The sequence below is a fragment of the Vidua chalybeata genome, unplaced genomic scaffold (assembly GCF_026979565.1).
Source record: "Vidua chalybeata isolate OUT-0048 unplaced genomic scaffold, bVidCha1 merged haplotype W_reject_10, whole genome shotgun sequence".
NCBI lineage: Eukaryota > Metazoa > Chordata > Aves > Passeriformes > Viduidae > Vidua > Vidua chalybeata.
In genome coordinates this window covers 114642-137028 of record NW_026530345.1, presented here as the reverse complement: position 1 = coordinate 137028, position 22387 = coordinate 114642, and the positions used below count along the sequence as shown (strand labels likewise).

Genomic DNA, 22387 nt, shown 5'->3' with positions numbered 1-22387 from the left:
TATTCTTATGGGAACAATCCCTGGATATAAGGAAATTTGGAGGTGAAATCCCAGTTCTGGCCATGGGTGCCTGGAGGACGACAGTTCTTTTCCATAGGAAAGAAAGCACAGAGCCCCAGTGTTTCTGTAGCAGATGAGAAGCAGCCCTCAACATGACAAGGTCAGTGTCATGTTGGACCACGCTGATGTCACTGGCCACTGGACTAGTCAGGTGGCCCTCAGGAGGTAGAACCAGCCAGACCTGTTCTATGTTCCCTTAGTCCCATGGAGCCCCCCAGTGTCACTATGGTCCCCTTGGTTCCATGAGGCCCCATGGTATCACAATTGATCCTTGGTTCCAAGGTGCCACACAGTGTCACCATGTCCTTTTGGTTCCATGGGTCCTGTGCTGGTGCATTCCCCCCTCTCCTTCTCAGGCTGCCCTGAGAAATTCTTGTTAGGCCTTGGCCTTGGCCAACAGCCTCTGGGCTCAGCTCCTCTGGAGCTTATCAGAAACACTGTCTGCTCCCAGGCACTGCTCCTGTCCAACAAGCTCCTGGTTTCTTTAGGAGCAGCCCTGGGAACTGTTTTTGTTCCCTCAAAACATCTCTATTCTTACACTTGTAGTAGACAACATCCCTATACTCACACTTCCAAAGAAAGCTGTTGATCCCAAGTGTGGCCAGGATGAAACATTGCTGTGACTAAAGCCCCCTCTTGGGGCCCTAGAAACAGCGCTCCAAAATGAAACCTGTTGACAATTAACAAAGAGATGGGGTTTCCATGGTTTGCATGCATGAAGCCAGTTTATTAACTCACACAGCTTAGTTTATTTCCCTTTTCAGCTATAGGTAAAAATAACAAAAATCACACAATTGGTGTTTCTAAGTAACATTACTTAATCAGAGCTCTACACAGAGCTTTTTCACAGACCTGCACAGGCACGTACAGCCTTGCATGATATATCTTAAAGCATACCAAGCACACCTTTTGCTTCCTCATTCAGGGTTCTGCCTTGACTTGCCAGGGCTTGCGGTCCACTAGACTTAGAACATCCACTTCAGTCATGAGTTGAGCAGTGCTATGAGTCTTGTTCTCCAGCTGTATTCCCACAGAGCCCCTTGGGACTCTCCTGGGCCACGACCTCCCTCTGAGTGGGGCCTCTCCTATGGGATCACATCCAACTGAGACTTCTGCCTCAGTTGCATTTACAGAAGGCTTTAACCTTTGACCATGGCAAACAGTATACTGAGGGGGCACTTTGTCGGGTCACAGTGGGAACTGTGGGTTCTTGGGAGTCGGTATGCTAACAGAACTATCCTGTATTTGGTCAAGTTTCTGGTTCTTGTTCTCAGTTGGTTCAGGACCTAGTTCAAAGAAGGTCATGTTCAGAGTTCACATTCATGACTGGACCTTTGTTCTTATACCAGGCTGCATTTGCCACACCCATGGGTCCTTGGATCTAGTCCCTGTATTCTGCAGTTTCCACATTTGTTATTTTCGTTATTAAAGTTTTTATTTTCCGGGCTAGACCATTGTTCCTGTCTATTATTTTGCCATCTCCCTCCAGCCAAGCTGAGCAAGGGGATCACAGCAAACTCTAAACTGTGATATTCTCCGAGCCAGAAACTCTCCTACTTGCTGCACTTGGGGGATCCCCGAACAATGACAGAGCATGGGCCGATCCCCCCACTCCTTGAGGCTCAACTCTTCATCCGCTGGGGAGATGCCAAAGCATCCAGAGTGAGCACTTCCCTGCCCTCCACGGGAATGTCTCACAGTTCCCTTGCACTGACTGTTTCTGTCTGTGTGCACACACAAGTGTCTGTGCTCTGGCAAATGTGGCAGAAATGCTGCTCTCCGAGGTGTTTTGAGTGCCTTGGGTATCTGAGTCAGTCAGATATGCAAGTACAGTTAAGTCACAAGGTGTAAGCTAAATTAAATATTGCTAAGAGTTGTTCTTTTGCTAAGTTGTTACGTTTAATACAAGTTATAAGTTAGGTTAAATACTGTTAACTGCTGTTCTTTTAAGTGCTAAATTGTGATGTTGGACATATAAGACACAGTTAAGGTATAAGTTAAGTCCTGTTAAGTTTGAGCTCTGTTAAGCTTTTATGCCATATTCCTTTTATCCTTGCCCTCACTGTCCTTTTGTCATATGGACCTAAACGCGCACACACACACACACACACACACACACACACACACAGAGTTCTCTGTTCATTTCTGATTTAATTGCCTGGATTTTTTTTTGTTGTTGTTTTTGTTTGTTTGTTTGTTTGTTTTGTTTTGTTTTGTTTTGTTTTGTTGTTGCTTTATTTCCTTTTTGTGCCTGAAGTGTCCAGTCAGGACTAGAGTGACTCTTGCCAATGAACTTGGCCATGCTGTCACTTAATATTAAATCTGGTTTTTGCTGATCCCTTGCCAGGGATTTTTTAAGGGCTCTCAACCTCTTGTTCATAACAGGGTGGAGGAGCCCTGGCCCAGGCTCTGGCCCTGGGGGACATGGGAATGCAGCCGGGGGGTCCCTGTCCCCCTGTCCCACCCTATTTCTTCTGGAAATATCTAGAAGAGAACTACCTTCATTACTCTAAAGAGAAAATCATTGCAATAAGCTGGGCCCTAGCCTATGCTTATCCCACACTGCTAGATACTGTAGGGCAGCAGATAGAAGCAAGAGAGCAGAGAGGTAAATCACCAACTACCCCAGTCTCTCAAGCTGCAGCCAACACCCCAGCTACTCAGGTTGTAGCTAAATCAGTGAGCCTAAGCCAACAGCTAAACCAGACAGTGAGCCTCAACCAATGGCTGTTGCTCCTACTACGAGAGGCAGAAAACACATTTAAAACCAATTGGCCAGTAGACCGTGATGATAATGATCTGGGGGGAAAGACCCTCAAAGCCAAAAGCTGACACAAAATAAGAAGTCACTCTTGAGTCCTTTTCCCTAAAAGACCTTCATGGCCTATGAAAAGATTACAGTTAATGACCTGATGAATCTATAGTTAGTTTGTTAATCTGTCTTTGGGATCTTGCAAGAGAGGCTACAATTCTAGACAGTACTGAAGTGAAGCATTTGAGATCCCTGTCACATGATCCAGTTACCAACCAAAGAATGATGAGGGGGGCTGACCCTTACAGTCTCTGTGTCTAGGTTCTAGGTGTCTCAAGTTCTAGGACGTGTGGCACAAATATATCTGTGTGCAGACAATCTCTATATGCAGCAAACCCAGTGGAAGACCATAGAACAAGGAATTCAATGCTTGAGAGAAATGGCAGTGGCAGCGATTGTCTTCTCAGATGACCTAGACACTGTAAATACAGACTTAGTACCATGTACATCCGTGATGTGGCAAAAACTTGTACAACTTGAGCCACAAAAATATGTTTCTGCTTTAGCAATAATGAAGTGGGATGACAGGGAGGAGACCATGCTTGTATAGCAAAGAAGCTCCATGTCACGGTGGCAGATGATGGTCAGAGTGCTGCAGCCTTCCTGAAGAAGCATCCTTAGAAGGACGTCCTGGGGGCACAGACACATCCCGCGCTGCCAAGTGATTTCAGCTCCTTTTGGATCTGGGTGATGCAGAAGAAGAGACGGGGTCTTTGTATGGAGTTCAAAGGAGAGCCTTTATTGTGTTTCTTCCTTGAAGGTGGTGCAGGGATGAAGAGACAAACAGGCAGGGAGAATAGGGGTTTATATAGAAGTAGCGAGGGGCAGGACAGAACAGTAGGATGAATAGGATGAGGGCATGGGGACGGAACAAAGGGGAAGGACCAATGGGGTATAAAGAATCAACACAGGGTAATAAAGCCTTCTGGGGGGAATATTTTTGCTCAGCATTACCAGGAAGGTTATGGCTTGCAGGTTGGTTCTCCAGGGGAGTGCAGCAGGCTTATCCTTGGCCAGCTTTCTGGCCTCCACAGCTCTTAATATATGCAGATGCTGTGCATAGCCCCACACATGCAAGAATCACAGCTGTAGAAACATGCCTGCAGAAACTAGAAGATAAAAGAGAATCACAAGAAACTCAGAGAAGAGATTAGAGAAGAGATGAAAGATGGCTTTCTCCAAATCTCAGCAGTACAGATCAGAAGTTCTAGTACCAAACGCAGATGTCTCCCAAATAGAGACAGAAGGTACACCCCCATGAGCTAAGCTTTACAATCCTGCATGATTGTAAAGAAAACAGGAGGAGATGAGATAGAAAATCTACAGCTGCTCTGGCATAATGGGTGCTTGAATTGAAAGACAGCAAGACTCAGAGAAGAAGTTCCACCAAAAAAGAAGCAGCTCCAATAGCCCATAGCTGAACTGCCAAGTATGATGATGATGACGACATGTCCCCTTGAAGGAACCTCCAAGACATATGCCCAGGGAAAGAAGGATAACTAGGCTTAGAGGGGCCCTATCTCTAGCCAAGTAGAGGCTAGAGAAAACCGTGTACTTTAGACTGTATAGAATCGTTGGCCTAGTACATCAGAACCACAAAAATATGAGGTCTTAGTTGACACTAGTGCACAGTGCACATTAATCCCATCAAGCCATGTGGGGTAGAATCTGTTTCTATTGCTGACATGACAAGGGGATCACAGGATTTTACTTTAGTGGAAGCTGAGGTGAGCCTGACTATAAATGAGTGGAAGAAACACCCTATTCTGACTAGCCCAAAGACCTCATGCATTTTAGGCATAAACTTCCTCCGAAGTGGGTATTTCAAAGACCCAAAAAGACTCAAGTAGGCTTTTAGGACAGAAGGCATTAAACAATTAAACACCTTGCCTGGACTATCAGAGAACCCATCTTCAGTAAGACTCCTGAAGGTAGAAGAACAATGAGTACCCATTGCCACCTCGATAGTGCCACCAACAGTATAGAACAACTCAAAATGCTGTGATCCCCATCCACTAAATGATCTGTGAGCTAGAGAGTCAAGAGGTGGTCAGCAGAACCCACTCACCCTTCAAAAGCCCCACTTGGCCTATGTGAAAATCTGAAAGAGAATAGAGATTAACTGTAGACTATTTTGCCTTGAATAAAGTGACTCCACCATTGAGTGCTGCTGTGCCAGACATGTTAGAGCTCCATTACGAGCTGGAGTCCAGCAAAGTAGGACGTCACTATTGACATTGCCAATGCATTTTTCTCCATTCCTTTGGCAGCAGAATGCAGGCCTCAGTTTGCTTTCACCTGGAGGAGTGTGCAGTACACCTGGAACCAACTGCCCCAGGGGTGGAAGCACAGTCCTACCATCTGCCATGGACTGATCCAGGCTGCACTAGAAAAAGATGAGGCTCCAAAACAACTACAGTACGTCGATGACATCATTGTGTGGGAGAACATGGCAGCAGAAGTGCTTGAGAAAGGAGTGATAATCATCCAAATCCTCCTAAAGGCCAGTTTTGCCATCAAGAAGAGCAAAGTTAAGGGACCTGCTTGAGAAATCCAGTTCCTGAGAGTAAAGTGGCAAGATGGATAGTGCCAGATTCCCACCAATGTCATCAACAAGATCACAACAATGTCTCCACCAACCAATAAGAAAGAAATGCAAGCTTTCCTAAGCACCATAAGTTTTTAGAGAATGCACATTCCTGATTACAGCCAAATTGTGAGCCCTCTCTACCTGGTCACCCACATTAAGAGCACTTTCCAGTGGGGCCCTAAACAGCAACAAACCTTTGCCCAAATTCTGCAAGAGATCGCTCATGCGGTAGGCCTTAGTCCAATCAAGACAAGACCAAATGTGAAGAACGTGCTCTACTCTGAAGCCGGGAGCCATGGTCTCTCCTGGAGCCTTTGGCAGAAGGTGCCTGATGAGACTTGAGGTGAACCACTGAGATTTTAGACTTGAAGCTACAGGGAGTCTGAAGCCAACTACACTCCAATAGAGAAGGAAATCTTAGCAGCCTATGAAAGAGCTCAAGCTGCCTCAGAGGTAATAAGCACTGAAGCATAACTCCTCCTGGCACCCCAAATACCAGTGCTGGGGTGGATGTTCAAAGCAAAAGTTTCCTCTACCCACCATGCCACCAATGACACATTGAGCAAGTAGATTGCCCTCATCACACAGCGCGCCTATATTAGAAAACTAAATCACCCTGAGATTTTAGAGATAATTACAAATTGGCCTAAAAGTGAAAACTTTGGTCTTGTAGACAAAGAAGAATAAGAGCGAGTGACACAGGCTGAAGAAGATCCACTGTACAAGCAACTGCCAACAAAAGAAATACTTTATGCTTTTTTTACTAATAGTTCTTGTTGCATTGTAGGGATGAAACAAAAGTAGAAAGCAGCCATTTGGAGCCCCACACAACAAGTTGCAGAGGCTGCTGAAGGAGAAGGTAGATCAAGCCAACTTGATGAACTCAAAATTCTTCAACTGGCCCTAGACATTGCTGAAAGAGAAAAGTAGCCAAAGCTCTGCTTTTACACTAATTCATAGATAGTAGCCAATGCCCTGTGGGTTTGGCTAGAAAGATAAAAGAAGGCTAATTGGCAGCGTAGAGGAAAACCAATTTAAGCTGCTGATGAGTAGAAAGATATCGCTACCAAAGTAGAGAAACTACCTGCGGAAGTCCGCCATATAGATGCCCATGTCCCCAAGACTAGAGCCAATAAAGAGCACTAAACCAATCAGCAGGTAGATCAAGATGCAAAGATAGAAGTGTCAAAGATAGACTTAAATTAGCAACACAAGAAAGAGTTGTTCCTATCAACATGGGCTCATGATGCTTCAAGTCATCAAAGTAGAGATGCCACCTATAAGCGGGCACGAGACTGAAGAGTAGACCTAACTATAGACAGTATTTTGCATGTGAGACTGTGCTGCCATGACTGTGAGACATGTGCTGCCATCAAACAGGCCAAGTGGGTGAAGCCCCTAGAGTATAGTGGGTGGTGGTGCAAATATAAGTATAGAGAGGCCTAGCAGATTGACCACACCACACTGCCCTAAACATGCCAAAGTAAGGGCTATGTGCTCACAGTAGTAGAAGCCACCACAAGATGGCTAGAGACCTACCCTATGCTTCACACTATGGCCTGAAACACCATCCTAAGCCTTGAAAAGCAGATCCTTTAGAAGCATAGTACCCCTAAGAAGATCGAGTCAGACAATGAGACTCATTTCAAGAACAGCCTTATCAACACCTAGTCTAGGGAGCATAGCATTGAGTAGATGTACCATATCCCCTACCATGCACTAACTGCAAGCAAAGTAGAGAAGTACAATAGACTGTTAAAAACTACCTTAAAAAGATTGGGTAGGGGAATCCTTCAAAAACTGAGAGCAGCATCTAGCAAAGGCCACCTAGTCCCAGTAGTAAATGTCAAAAGTTTGTTAGGGAAGACAGTTTAGATCAATTCTGCCTTGAGTACAGACAAACCCATTTGTTGGGTTGTCTTTGCTCAGAGACCAAGTTGCACATAGTAGATAATAGAAAAAGATAAAACAACAGTGTACCTCAAGGAGATCTGATTCTTGAGAATTATGTGTAAATATCACTGTTATTGTTAGTGTAAATATCACTAAATGATACTGCCATTGTCTATATATAGCTCTACACTGTGTGTGCATATATATATATATATATGTATGTATAATGTATGTGTTTGTAGAGTTAGTATATATATTAGTTTTAGTAGTAAGCTAACAATATGGGGATAAGGCGTAGAATGCCCTGGGGTGACTTTTTGATGCTTGTATCCCCATTTGTCTGTTTATCCCAGAAATAAGTTTTGCACCTTTGAGACTGGTTGCGAGAGCGAAGTGGGGGAAGAAGAAGCACGCAGTTTGTTTTCAAAAATTGCACTCACTCCTCCACATTCCTGCTCTTGGACTGTGTTTTCTGCAGACAGACAGACGGCGGGCCAGAGCTCTCCTTTGCTTTTAGTTAGTTTTTAGCTAGCTGAGTCAGAGAAGTTCCCTAGACTGTGGTTTTTTTTTTTTTTTCCTTAGACCTGTTTAAACCTGCTCTAGACTGAACACCCAAAAGACCAGTGGCAGCTCGCACCTGTAGCCCACTGGGCTGAGCCTGGGCCTCAGCATTTGCAGCACTGGAGGGACTGATAAGAGACTGAGTGAGCCAAGCCACAGCCCATAGAGGGCACTTTCTGTGTTTGTCACCTCTTTTGGAGCAGCAAGAGATTTTATTATTTAATATTGTTCATTTTTTGTGCTAGTGAATTCTTTGCCTGTTAAATAAACAGATTTTTTTTTCCACCTTTCTCCAAGGAAATATTTTCCCGAACCAGTTGGGGGAGAGGCTGCTTGAATCTGCTTTCTAGAGGAACCCCTTCAGAAATTCTCTCCCAAATTTACCCTAAACCAAGACAATTAAGGGCAATTGGGTGCAACTGGATCATACTGGGAGGAACTGAGAGAGACTGGAACCATGCTGGAGCCAACTGGGACAACACTGAGGGGGATTGGTGTCACACTGGGAGTGGTGAGAAGCATGCTGAGGGCAATTTGGACCATGTTGAAAGCCATTGGGATGTACTAGGAGCAACTGGAACCACACTGAGGGTGACTGGAAGTGGCTGTGGGCAACTGGAATCACGCTGGCAGCAACTGGGAGGAAGTGGGAGTAACTGGGAACATGATGGGGGCAACTGGGATGTACTGAAAGAGACTGGGAGTCACTGGGCTCATACTGGAACCATGGCAATGGCCTGGGCTGGGTGATATGGGGCCTCAGGGAGCACTGTGACACTGCAGGGCCCGATGGAACCAAGAGGACATTGTGACACTCTGGGCCGTGGGGTGTTTCGGGAGCCCCGGGGTGCCCAGGGCAGCAGAGCAGAGCCCCTGGCTCAGGGGCAGCAGCTCCCTGGGACACCCTGGGCGGGTGGGTGGCAGGGGATGCCCAGGGAGAAGAGGAAGCCAAGGCCTAGCACCCCAAGGGCAGCACTGGCTGAGGGACAGGGCAGGAGGGAGAGGCCGCTGCTTCCATTCCACACTGCCTCCTCCTCCGGCCGCAGCTGCAGCAGCGGCAGCCTTGGGGAAGCAAGGGCCAGGCCTGGTCCCTCCATGGGGACAGGGCCATGCTGCCATGGGCCTGCAGCCCCTGAGCTCCAGCAGCAGTGGAGCCATCGCAGCTTGGCCCAGGGGTCCTGGTGGGGACAAGGGCCGCAGTGGGGCAGCTGCTGTCCTGGCTGGCCCTTGCAGCCAGGCCCACCTGCCGCTTGGCACCAACAGGGCTGCTGCCCAGCCCTTTGCCCGCCCCACACTAGGAGGCCAAGGTGGCCTCTGTGGCCAGCAGCACCCCAGACAAAGAGCCTGCAGCCACAGGCACATTCAGCTGCTCCTCAAGCCACATTCTCAGCTGCCCCAAGCAGGGCACACAAGATGCACCCCTGGCACAAGAGGAACCACATTCAGCTGCTCCTGAGTCACCATAGCAGGGTGTAGTGACTGTGCTCCTCCAGGCCTGCACAGCTCCCTCTTTCCTGGCACAAAATCCCCTTGGGCAGCTTCTCTGGAGCCCTCTGAAGCTGCTCTCTGTGGTCTCAGCTCCTTTTCCAAGGCTGGAAGACACTCCAGACGAGGCCTGGAAGGAGTCTCAGGACAATCCTGGAAGATGCAGCTTCACTGCAAAAGCAAATATTGATCATGGTCAGCTTTCCTGGAGCAATATGGAGCTGATGGACATTTTTGTTGCCCTCAAATTGGAGGTCAAGACTCTGGAAGATTCCTTGGAACAATGTCAGGTAGATCACAGAATATCCAATTTCCACAAAAAGACAAATACCACCTCAGGTATGTGCCTTGGAGCAGTTTGGGGCTGCTACCTGGGATAACAAATGCCGACACCTGAGAGGAAAAGACTGACAGATTCCAGGAAGAGTCTCCAGTGCATTCTGGCATAGAGAAATACTTCCAAATGAGCAAAACCATCTTGGGATTCTTCCCTGGAGGAATCTGGGGCTGCCTTCTGGGATCTCAGCTTCCTCAAGGAGGTGTGAAGACTCTGGAACATACCAGGGAGGAGTCTTGGGCGGATTCCGGAACAAAAATTTACCTCCTAAGGAGAAAAAGCATATTAGAAACCATCCCTAGAAGATTGTGGGCCCATGGTTATCAACTCAGGTGCCAAAATGAGAGCTCAAAAGATTACAGAATAATCCTGGGAGGAATCTCAGCTGAATCCAGGAAGCTACAGTTCCTTGCAAGAGGGGAAAAATCATCTGAGGCAGTTCCCCTGGAGGAATCTGGGGCTGCTCCCTGGGATCTCAGCTCCCTTGAGGAGATGTGAAAAGGCTCCAGGAGATGCCTGGAGGAGTCTCAGGTGCAGCCAGGAGCTGTCTTGGCTTTTAGCCCAGCAGGAGATTAAAACATAATGCAGCCACTCACTCAACCCTCCTCTCTTCCCCCACCTCCAACCCTGGTGGAAAGGGGAGGAGAATCAAAGTAAAACTTCTGGTGAGATAAGAACAGTTTAAGAATTGAATACAAAGGAAAATATAGTAAAACAGGTGACCCCAGACGAGAAAAAAATGATGTCTGGCTCCAGATCAGAAGCCCGAAGGATAGCTTTATTAAAACTATATTATATTACATTAATATACTATTTAAAGAGATACTGTCCTATTCTACATACATACTTCTTACTTAACTATCTAACTAACAAACTCTTGACTCTCTGCTGAGAGTCTGAGACACAGCTGGATCCGATTGGTCATTGAACCCAAACAACCTTCACCAGAATCCAATCAAGCAATCATTTCAGGTAAACAATCTCCATACCACATTCCACATGGGGAAAACAAAGGAGCAGAGATAAAGATTGTTTTCTCTTCTTCTCTCTGTGCTTCTCTTGAGAGACAGAATTATGTCTCTCTGTCCAGAGAATGTGAATGTCACATCTCCCCGTTTACTATAATAAAATTAAAAGCTGTGTTTGCAATTCTTCTGTGGGGCCCTTGCAGAAGAGAGAGCAAACACATCTCAAGAGGTTTCCTTAACAATTTGTTGGTTGTCAAGCAGAACCTCAATCAAGTGGTGATGTAGAATGATCAAGGAGATTGATCATTGACCTGTAGAACATCTACTTCTATCAAATCTCTAAAACAAGGCTTACAATATAAGAAACACAAACAACAATGCAAAGAATGCTCATGTTTCAAAGTCCAAACAGCTGAGTCTCAGGAGAAGGTCCATTGACTGGAGATGTTGATCTTTGATGTGATAAGTTAGAAAAGACTTTGTTCATCAAGACAAAAAGGGGAAGCCTTGTGTAAATAACAGGAAACCAAAGGGGAAACCTTGTGTAGATAATAGGATTTGAACTTATGCGCATATAACATATAACCTTATATGGAAAAGACCATTACAGGGCCGTGGACTTCCACCGAGGAAGAAGAGAGGAGCCTTCCTCAAACGACCACCAGAGAGTAAAAGAAGACCCCCTAGCAACAGAGGGCGCAAGCGCAGAGTACACCCAGAGATACCGCGGACACGGAAGAAAGAGAGTATAAAAAGACTGTGGGAAGGGGGAAACGGCGTGAGCCGTTGGCGGAGCGCTGACTCCCCGGCTGTACCCAGTGCTGTTTGCTTGCCATTGCTTGCTGTAATCAATAAATTTCTGATTGACTCTCGAAAAGCTGAACAAATTATTCGCCTCAATTTATAACATTTGACATCCTTGAAAGTCCTTCTCAGTCCTGAAACAGAGAACTGCTGTATCCTGAAACAGAGAACAGCTGAAGAAAGTCCAACAACTATTAGAAATCCATCAAATATGACGTCATATAATTATCAAGCACTAAAACATTAAATATCATCCCAGTGTCTGCAACAGCTGATAAACCTCAAATCAGCAGCATTGGAAAATCATGTTTGTATCATGATCTTTAAACTCCCGTTGACTTGGATGCAGAAAACAACTGGGTTGATTGTCAACCATCTCCCACCCAGATGGAGTCAGGACCTGGCCACAGCCCCAGCTCTAATTGGATGGTTTGCAGAAATACCTTTTCTGTACAAAACCCACCACCAAATTCAAAAGAACTGAGAAAATCTCTGGAATGCCATGGCCACAGCCCTTAATTCAACCACTTTGGCCCAGGCTGACTCGTAGCTTTCCAGTACTTTGAGGTGGTAGGTCTTTCCACCTATTTTTTTTTTTTTCCCTCTTTGTCAGAACAGCAGCAGCAAGTCTTAAGACCCTGCGGTGCTGGGCGGGACGGTGGACCTGGCCTGGGTGGGCCGAACAAGGATCCCAAACCTATCGGTGGGGGGCATGGGAGCCCCGGCATGGGGGCCTGGACTGAGGAGCCCAGACCTGGCGGCAGGTGGGGTGGTGGCCCGTCCCCTGGTGGGTGGCCCAAGCGACTCAAGCCCAGCCGGCGGGATGGGGTCTTCATCTTCACAGCCTGCCCCCGCCATGCAGCCAGTGTCATGGCAACTCCTCCAGCATGTCGTCTGCCTCCCACCCCACCCAGGCGCGGCTGAAGCCACAGCCTCTAGGGATGCCGCTGCCCCTGCCCCCGAAATGGGAGCGGGACGCACGGGCTGCCCCAGGGCATGGCAGGGAAGGTGTTTCCCCCAGAGGAATCTTCAGATTCCACAGCATGATCAGGCTGGCGCTCAGCCACGGGTGCACACCCCTGCCCAGGGCTAGGCTGTTGGTGCTCACTGCTGTCACCGTTTGCAGTGCCTGGTGACCCGATAGAATCAGCAGGTGGTAAGGGGGCAGCTGGGAGCAGCAAGGCGGGCGCCACGGCCAATGAACCAGTTTCAAGCTCTAGGGCCGGAGCCAGCGAGGGGAGGTCCTCGGCCGGCGCCACAGGCATTGCCGCCGATGGATCAATTGCCGGCTCTGAGGCAGGCTGCGACGCGAGCGTGGGCTGGCTTCTGAAGGCAGCAGGGGGCAGTGCGAAGCCGCTGCAGAGCCAGGTTGCGGAGTGGAGGTTGCAGCTACCGCAGGTTGCAGGCATTCTCCCTCCGTGGTGTGGTGTGCAAAGAGAACAGCCGCTTCCGGCACTGTGGGGCCAGGCGCCACGGTGGGACTGGCCGCTGGCGTGGGGGGCACAGCCACCATTGACAGAGCAGCGGGTCTTTCTCTCAGCTCCGGGGGGGGGGGGGGGGGGGTGCAGTAGAAGGAAGCGGTGTCTCTGCGGCTGCCAGAGGCACGGCTGCTGCGGTCGGAGCAATGACGGGCGGTGCCGGAGGCGGAGCGGCAGCTGGGACTGGTGGGCGAAGCGGCGGGGGGAGCTGAAGGCGGAGCGGGGCAGGAGGCGGGGCTGCTGCTCTTGCCGGGGGTGGGAGCTGCCCCGCACCCTCCCGGGCCAGAGGGGAGGGTGACCCCAGTGGTGAAGCCCACCCACATGCCGCACGGGGAGAAGGAGGAGGGGGTGGAAATGGCCCTTCCTGCGCATGCTCCGAGGAGTCTCTCCTCCGGGAAAACTGCTCTGGCTGTGGCGTGGGCAAAGCGGCCCCACCCCGCAGTGCGAGGAGGATGGGGACCAGCAGTTTCTGTCCTTGGGGAAGCTGATGGTCCCCCGCCCAGCGTGAGGCAGTTCCTCAAATCCAAAGCGAACGCACCTACCAAATCAGACACACTTTCCCATAGGGTCTTCCCCTGCGCAATTTGGAAAAGCATCACAAAAACCGGCAGGTGTCAAGATGCTCTGACATCTCGTCTGACCTGCTTCACAAGGGCGAGACCCAGGTAATCCCAGGTCTACAGATCCAGAGGGGAAGCCAAGCCCCCCAAGGCATGAGCCTTTGCCCATTCAAAAAAGTCATATAAATCATTGTCGGAGATTAAAAATTCCATGTGCTTGAACCAGAGCTCTCCACGGGTCCAAAATGAAGAGGTCTCCCAAAGAAAATTGATGCTCAAATCTGCAGACATCTCTTCCCAAAGCTAAGTCCACTCCAGGGCAGGGGCAGTACTATTGTCAGAAGAGCTTTCCCCACCTCAGCCACTAGGGCTACAGGGCCAGAACATGGTCAGAAGAGACCGGGTCTCCTCTCTAGGGAGACGGGGGAAGGCTATCAGTACCTTTCCAGGGAAAGCAGCCATGTCCAGTTGCAAGTAGGTTTCTCGAGGCTCCACAGGGTCCTAGGGAGCATCTCTGCAGCGTCTGTCATCCCGATACCTCAAAGGGTCTCCAGACACACCTTCTGAGAGGATTCAGCATAACCTCTCGTGTTCAATCTCGGCTGTGGACCCGATCAGATCCATCCAGGTCCTGGTTCTTCAGCCAACGTCAGGGTTCACCACTTATAGTAAAATCACCGGAACCCCGATGGGGAAGAAATGATGATGTCTGGCTCCAGATCAGAAGGCTGAAGTATAGCTTCATTAAAACTATACTATATTACATTAATATACTATTTAAAGATATACTATCCTGTTCTACATACATACTTCTTACTTACCTAACTATCAACTAACAAAACTTGCAAAACCCATGACTCTCTGCTGAGAGTCTGAGACACAGCTGGATCCGATTGGTCATTGAACCCAAACAACCTTCACCCCTTCACCAGAATCCAATCAAGCAGTCACTTCAGGTAAACAATCTCCATACCACATTCCACATGGAGAAAACAAAGGAGCCAAGATAGTTTTCTCTTCTTCTCTCTGTGCTTCTCCTGAGAGACAGAATTACGTCTTTCTGTCCAGAGAATGTCACATAAAATACAGTAAAAATGTAAAAATTAAAATAATAACAGCAACAAAATATAATAAAACGGGGAAAAACCCCAAGTGATGCCCAATGCAATTGCTCAGCATCTTCTGACCAATGCCAGACCCCCCCTTCCCCAACCCAGATTGGCCCTTCTTCATAACTCCCCACAGTTCAGAGGTGGCAGTGACATTCCGTGCTGTGGAAGATATCTTTGGCTCGTTCAGTCACGTTCAGTCAACATGTCCCAGTTGGCTTCTTCACTGTTTCCTTTGGGAACCTCCTACTGGCAGAGCAGGAGAGAAGAAATGTCTTTGAGTCAGGATAACCCTGACTTAGCAAAACCCAAACCATTGCTGTGTTATCAACACTGTTCTCCTTCCAAATCCAAACCATAGCACTGGAACAGTTTCTGAGGAGAAATTAACTCCAGCTGAAAGGAGGCCAGGCTGGAAAATCCCTGAGAGATCATCAAGTCCAACCTGTGCCCGATCCCACCTTGTCAGACCTGGAGTGCCACGTCCAGGTGTTCCCTGGACCCCTCCAGGACTGGGGACTCCACCCCATTCCCAGCTCCCTCCTAATCTTTAACAACCCATTTATATGGAAAAATTCCTCCTCATGTTCTACCTGACCCAGCCCCAGCACCCTCAGGAGTTCTCCAGCCCCTCCCCCAGCTCCGTTCGCAACTCTGGACATGCTCCAGCCCCTCAGTGTCCTTGTGAGGGGCCCACCACAGGCCCCAGGATTCCAGGTGAAGCCTCATCTGTGGCAGGTACATGGAGACAATCCCTGGGCTGATCCTGCTGGACACAATTCCTGATACAAGCCAGGTACCATTGACCACCTGGACACATGTAGATACATATGGATATACCCAGGCACACCTGGACTGGCATCCAGCCATTGTTCCCAGCACCTCCAGGTCCTTTCCCAATTTCCCAGTTGCTCTTCCCACAACCTGGAACATTCCATGGGGTTGACTCTGACACTCATCCCTGTTGACCCTCACACCCTCCTGTGCCTATCTCACACCATCAGTCCCATGGATCCCATGGCTCCAGCCTGTCTAGATCCCACTGCAGAGCTTCCTGCCCTCCAGCACGTCCACATTCCGCCCAACTTGGTCTCATCCATCAGTTTACTGAGAGGGCCCTTAATCCCTTCATCCAGATCATCAAGAGAGGCATGGAACAGGATCATCCCAAAGGATTCCAGACATCTCATGGAGCCAAATCTCAGGCTCATGGCTGTTCCATCTCTGGGTGTCCTGGATATCGCGGTCTGGAGTCCTGGGGGTCCGTCTGGCCCCCCGGGCAGCAGCCGCCGTAGGTGTCCCGGATAGCACTGTGCTGATGAGGCGCAGCCTGTCTGGGCTCCCCGGCTAGCTCCAAGCCGCTGGCAACTTTAGCGAGCACTTGTGATTTCAGCTCTCAGTGATTTCAGCTCTCAGTGATTTCAGCTCTGTGCTCGCAAAGTGTCTCGGCAGATGCAGGGATGGAAAGAGGTGAAGGCTGTGTGGAGTTCCGCAGAGATGTCTTTATTGGCAGCTTCTGCAAAGGGTTCCAGTGACAGCTCTTCCACTGAACTGGGCAGAGGTGAGGGTTTATGTAGGCTACTGGGGGATTGGAAATCCTCCAATGGCTGGGGTCGAGGAGAATACGACCTATAGCCTTACAGAGAGATAACAGGGGTCTGATGTGCGGAAGAGGGGCAGCTCTGTTCCACTCATCATGACTCTGCATTTCTTATCTTAGGCTAGTGACCACCATGGAGGCCTTCCAGAGCCTCTGACTGCTACACTGGAGACTGTGGGTGTCCCAGTGGATCTGATTTTCTCCCTGCCCTCCACACCTGGATGGGGATAAAATACAAGGAAAGGCTCCTAAGTAATGAGAAGGTCATGGAGAGATCCCTTATGGATTCTGGGCAAAAGGGACTCAGCTGGGAGATACTAAATGGATTTATCCCCAGTCAGAATCCAAAAGCAAAAATGAGAAGGAAAATAAATCCTAAGCCACCTTTTCCCAAACCCAAGTCCCACTTTATTCCCAATTCTGTCCATCTTCCCTCCCAGCAGCACAGGGAGACAGGAATGGGGGTCAGGGTCCTCCTCAGGAAGAGGAGTCAGATCCTTCCCTCCTCCTGTGGGTCCCACCCATGGGGTCAGTTCTTCAGGAATTGCTCCAATGTGGGACCCCATGTGATCCTAAATGTTCCCAGGAACCTGCTCCAGGTGGGCTCCTCGCTCCAGGGTTCCCCAGGTCCTCCCAGGAGTCTGCTCCAGCACAGGCTTCACACAGGGTCACGGCTTCCTTTGGGAATTGATCTGCTCCAGTGTGGGATCGTGCAGGGTTTGCAGGTGGATCTTTGCCATCATAGACCCCACCCAAGGGAACCACTTGGACATTACTAGGGCTGGTGGAACCCAGTGTCCACTGTGACACAGTGCAGCCTAAAGAACCCAAAAGACCCTTGTGACCCAATGGAATCTCTTGGAAGTAAGGCTCCATTGGGATACAATAGGGACTCATGGAACCCAGGAGACCATTGTGATGTGTTACGTGAGGTTGTTGGTTGGAGACAGGGACAAAACAAACTCTTAGAAATACATGTGACAACAGCAACAGTTTATTATGAAGTTTCCTTATATAGGAGTTTTGAAACTGCCAGGCTTAACAGCTGATTGGTTGGGATCTCTCTACCCAGATCTCTGGCCAGTGGTGTGCCTGCATATAAGCTTGAACAAGGCTGGCTGAGGGTCCCCTGAAAAGGTTTGAATCCAACCTATTCAGGGATTTATTTTCTGGAATGAACCAGGCTAGCCAAATTGGATATGTGTTATGGCTGGATTTATGTTATCCAGCTATAGACCACAGTACTGTGACAATACTGGGACAATTCTTCCTTTCCTTTTTAATTAAAAAATGCAAAATGTATTCTGTAATCCTACCTGAAAGGGCCCTTTGCAGACAAGGTGACAGAAGACAGCATGGGTTCTAATTTGAATGAGCCTTTCCAATTAATTTGACAAACCTAGCTCCCCTCAGCCAGTGATGTGTCCCATGTGCCACTGGAGTTGCAGCACTCACATCCAAGAGCTGTCAGGCAAGACCACAATCCTTCAGGCTAACATGCTGTCTTGGTTTGAAATGACAGGTGTCTGCTAAGGAAGGCATGAACCTTCCTTGAAATGGAAAATGCAAACCTCCTCCCTCCGAATTACTATGATTTTGAAATTAAGAGGCTCTCAGGCAAAGATATGGGAATAGGAATAACAGTTCTTTCCCAGGAAAACTAAAAATACAAATGCAATAGTACAAAAAAAAAACCCACTGACAGTCAGAATACCACCTGACACCCTGTGGGTCAGGGTGTTGGTAGCAGTCCCACTGAATGGTGGCTGCAGCCCTTCTGCACTGACAGGTGTGGTTCTGTTGGAGCAGGGATCCTGTAGAAGGGTGGAGTTTTCCTCTGAAGATCCAGTGGTGGTGTAGACGGGCCTGATCTTCCTCTGGGAATCCAGTGAAGAAGAAAGGTGCTCCTCTGGGAATCCAATGGGGAAAGGCTGCTGTGGTGTTCCAAATCTCAGACTATATCCAGGAAGGAGTGCTTGGCTCCTCCATCTGGGCGGAATATCTCACAATGGGATGATGCAATTTTATCAGCCATGCAGTAGGACTCAATGGTCCATTAACAGAAGACATCTCCCCAGAGGGCGGATTGGTTGTGGAAGAGATAAAGAAAACTGCCCAATTAACAGAAGATAACTGTCCCACCTCTAACCGATGGGAAATAGAATACACACATGCCAGGGCTCACCTGGCAGTTGTCCAGTCTCAAGGTAGTTTATTGTATGTTATCTAAAAGATTTTCTTTCTGAACTGCTGCAGTCCATTCAGCAGGTCAGACAAATGCACACACACACACACTCTGACACACTCTGACTGCCCCGGGGGCTGGTACCATCTTGTATATCATACATTACGTGTTAAATGTTTATGGTTTTTCCCCAATGCCTATTACCTATATTGAATGGTGACTTTCTACTCTAAACCAATCTGTAAGTGCCAACATCACCATGAACATGGAGGTTAGGAAGGAGAAAGAAGGAGGACAGGGCACACCCAAATCCCTCCATCTTAGAACTTCTGACCCCCATGTACAAAACTTAGACCCCCTCTGTACAAGGCCTAAAACCCCCCTATACAGCACCCAAAGATTCTTCCTTTCACTTTGTGACTACTTCTACTATAATATCTAAATTTTTTTGATTTCTTGTTCCTCCTGCAAGGTTGGTAAATTGTTCTATGGATCAGATTCAAAGCCACAGGGGTTTCTGGCTGCATGTCAGGGTCTCAAATGCTTCTGACCTGGGCCTGGAACATCCAAGAATGTCCGAGGGACATTCTGGGTTCTGACACACACATATCTTACCACCTAGGACATCATCCACCCTGTGTTATATTACCATCTTCATCATATCCACATCAATAAATTCTACACAATGAAACTTTATACACAGTTCTCACTTAAGACTAGGTTTCCCTGTGGTTCACAACGCACTTCTTCATCTTTCTGCATTACCCACCAAGTGTAAACAGGTCCTTGAGCAAAATCAATCCCACAGATGGGTTTGTCTTAGCCCATGTCTTTATCTCCATCCACTGTGTGTAGGAATGTGCCCCCTGCTGACAGAGTAAACAAGTTACCCTTTGTCCCCTTAAAAAGGAAAAAAGCCCAGAAGTTTCTCTCCTCAATTTGGTTAAAAGACACCTCATAGGACCTTGGGGACTTCACCTCAAACTTAAGGATAGCTAACTGGACAGGAGCCGAAAAGTCCCGCCTAAGCAATTCACTAGAAAAAGAAGAGAACAAAAGAAGTAATGGCTTTTGTGAAGTGTTTTAGCAGGAGCAAGAACCTCTTGCCCTGGCTCGGTTTTTCTCTGTAAAGAGCTTTTTTATTTTGCCTTTTATTAAAAACTCTTTGCTTCCAACACTGTCACAGGAGCCATCCTGCTTCTTTTATGCCACCTGAGGTAGCTGAGCTATCAAGGGTATAATGCTTATCTCTGAGAGCTTATAAGACCAAGCTTGAAGAGAAAAAGCATTACCTGATGTGTTGGCAATTGATCCTTGAATCCTAGAGATTCCATTGTATCACAGTGGTCTCCTTGGATTCCATGAGGCCCTGCTGCAAAACAGTGGACCCTTGAATCCAGGAGTTTCCATTCCATCACAATAGTCTCTGGAATTCCATGAGGCCCTGCTGGGTCACTATGGAGCCCTTGTTCCATGTGTTCCCATTGTGACACAATGGTCTTCAGCACTCTGTGAAACCCGGGACACTTGCTTCCATGAGATTCCATGGTGTTACCATGGTCTCCTGGGTCCCATGAGGCCCCTCTCTGTAACAATTCAGACTTGGTTCCATGAGATTCCACGGTGTCACAATGTCCTCTGTGGTTTCCTGAGAAGCTGATGTGTTGACAGTTGACCCTTGGTTCCTTGAGATTTGATTGCATCACAGTGGTGTCCTGGGTTTCACAAAGCCCAGGTTTGTCAAAACAGAGCCTTGGTTTCAGGATATTCCATTGCAACACAATGGTCTCACCACTCTAGGAAGCTGCACTGTGAAACCCTGGACACTTGGTTCCATGAGATTCCGTTGGGTAACAATGTTCTCCTGTGTTCCATTAGGCCTGGCTCTGTCACCATGGACACTTGCTTGCAGGAGCCTTGGAAATGTCCCATCAGCACCTGGGCTCCATCAGGCCCTGCTGTGTTGACAATTTACTCGTTGTTCCCAGACATTCCATTGCCTCACAATGGTCTCCTTGGTGCCATGAGGCCCCTCTGTGTCACAATGGAGCCTTGGTTCCGTGAGTTTCCATTGGGTCACAGTGGTCTCCTGTGTTCCATTAGGCCTGGCTCTGTCACATGGACACCTGGTTCCATGGGCAGTGGCAATGTCCCAGTGGCACCTGGGTTCCATGGCACCCCGCTCTCTGACAAGTGACAGTTTGTTCCGTGACATTCCATGGAGTCACAACGGTCACTTGCGTTCCATGCAGATGCCTGGGGAACGGGAGCTCAGCCCAAATATGCTAGGAGTCCCTGGGCTGGTGTGTTTTGGGGGAAAATATTTGGATCTTGCAGGACTCCAAAGCCGAGCCGCAGATGCCCCTTGGGATGTAGTGGAGCATCATGGAACCCAAGAGACCCTCATGGAGCCAAGGCTGAAGTGGGTCACAGAGGAACCTCATGGAAGCCAGGAGAGCATTGTGAGGCTGTGGAGCAATGCGGCACTAAGGTGTCACTGGGACTTGACAGAACCTCATGGAGGCAAGGAAGCATTGCGAGCCTCCAGAATCAGCGTCTGCAGGAGGATTTTCTGCTCCCTCCTGGGATGCTGGTGGACAAAAAAGCCTGAGGCAGCCTCCCAAGTGTCCGGCTGTGTCATCAGTGGGGGCAAAATCAGGGGGGATGCCCTGTCAACCCTGGCCCTGCTGCTCCTCCTGGTTGGGCATGGAGCTGCTGGGACACTGGGGTGGGGGGAATCCTCAGTAGTGTGCAAGGAAAGGTTCACCACATGCAGCACTGGAATGAAATGTGCAGCTAAAGCAGGCGAGACAGCAGAGAAAGCAAGAGAGCAGAGCAAGCAACACAACAAACACCACCAACAAGAGCAAGATAGCAAGTTTTAACAGAACTTGCAAACTGCAAAACCAGCTAAAACCAGGTTAGACTGAAGAACAAGAAGCACCAGGCATGCACTGCTGATACAGGTAAAAAGTTCCAACGTGAGGAGGACTACAGAAGCCTTCATCAAAAGACTACCAGAAGACTGACGACCATCACAGAAGGAACTGACGCAGGCGCTGTCCGTCCGACAACTGCTTTGTCATCAGCACCGCGTGCTCTGATTGGCCAGGATCTGTTTTGGGGTGGGGACAGGAGGAACTGAGGACCCCCATGAGCCTCTCGGATTTGGGGTTTTCCATCCCCCCTCGGCCCTCAGTGCAGCCCTGGGGTCACCCCAACACCCCTAAAATGGGGAGGGTCCCTGGAGCCTTTTGAAAGCCCCAAAAATGGGCTGGAAGGGGCAGGAGCCGCCCCAAAAAGGGATTGAAGGGTTCGGTCTGGGAATGAGGGAGGGGCTGGGGATGGTCCAATCTGGACTGGGGCGGGCTGGGATTGAGAGAAGGGTCTGGGAGTAGGGAAGGGTCTGGGAATGAGGGAGGGTCTGCAACTGGGGAGGGTCTGGGAGTGGAGAAGGATCCGTAAGTGGGGTGGGGTCTGGGAATGGAGAGGAGTGCAGGATTGTGGGGATAGGTCCATTCCAGGATTGGGGTGAGGTCTCTCCCCTGGGTTGGGGACGATTATTGGGTCAGGGTGTCTCCTCTTCCCGATACTATTCCTGATCCTGTTCCCAATCCCACCGCTGTTTCCACGGAATGGCTCCGATCTCAACCCCGACCACAAACCTTGGGGGATCAAACACCCCAAATCCTGGGGTCAGACTCCCCTGACCCCAAATCCTGGGGTCTCCAACACTTGGGGGGGGGGTCAAACACCCCTAAACCCAAACTCTGGGATGTCAACCTCCCCCCTCCACCCTGAAACCTGAATTTTAGGATCAAACCCCACAAATCCCGGAATGTCAAACACTCCTCAATTCCCAAACGTTGGGATTAAATCCCCCTGACCCCAAATCCTGGGGTTTAAAACATTTGGGGTGTCCAACACCCCCAATTTGCAAAGTCT

The 22387-nt window shown here is 48.9% G+C and overlaps 1 pseudogene; it reads left to right on the top strand.

Annotated features, from left to right (window-relative positions):
• Window positions 1–22387, top strand: part of LOC128783031 (zinc finger protein 850-like) — a 129295-nt pseudogene that overhangs the window by 81742 nt on the left and 25166 nt on the right.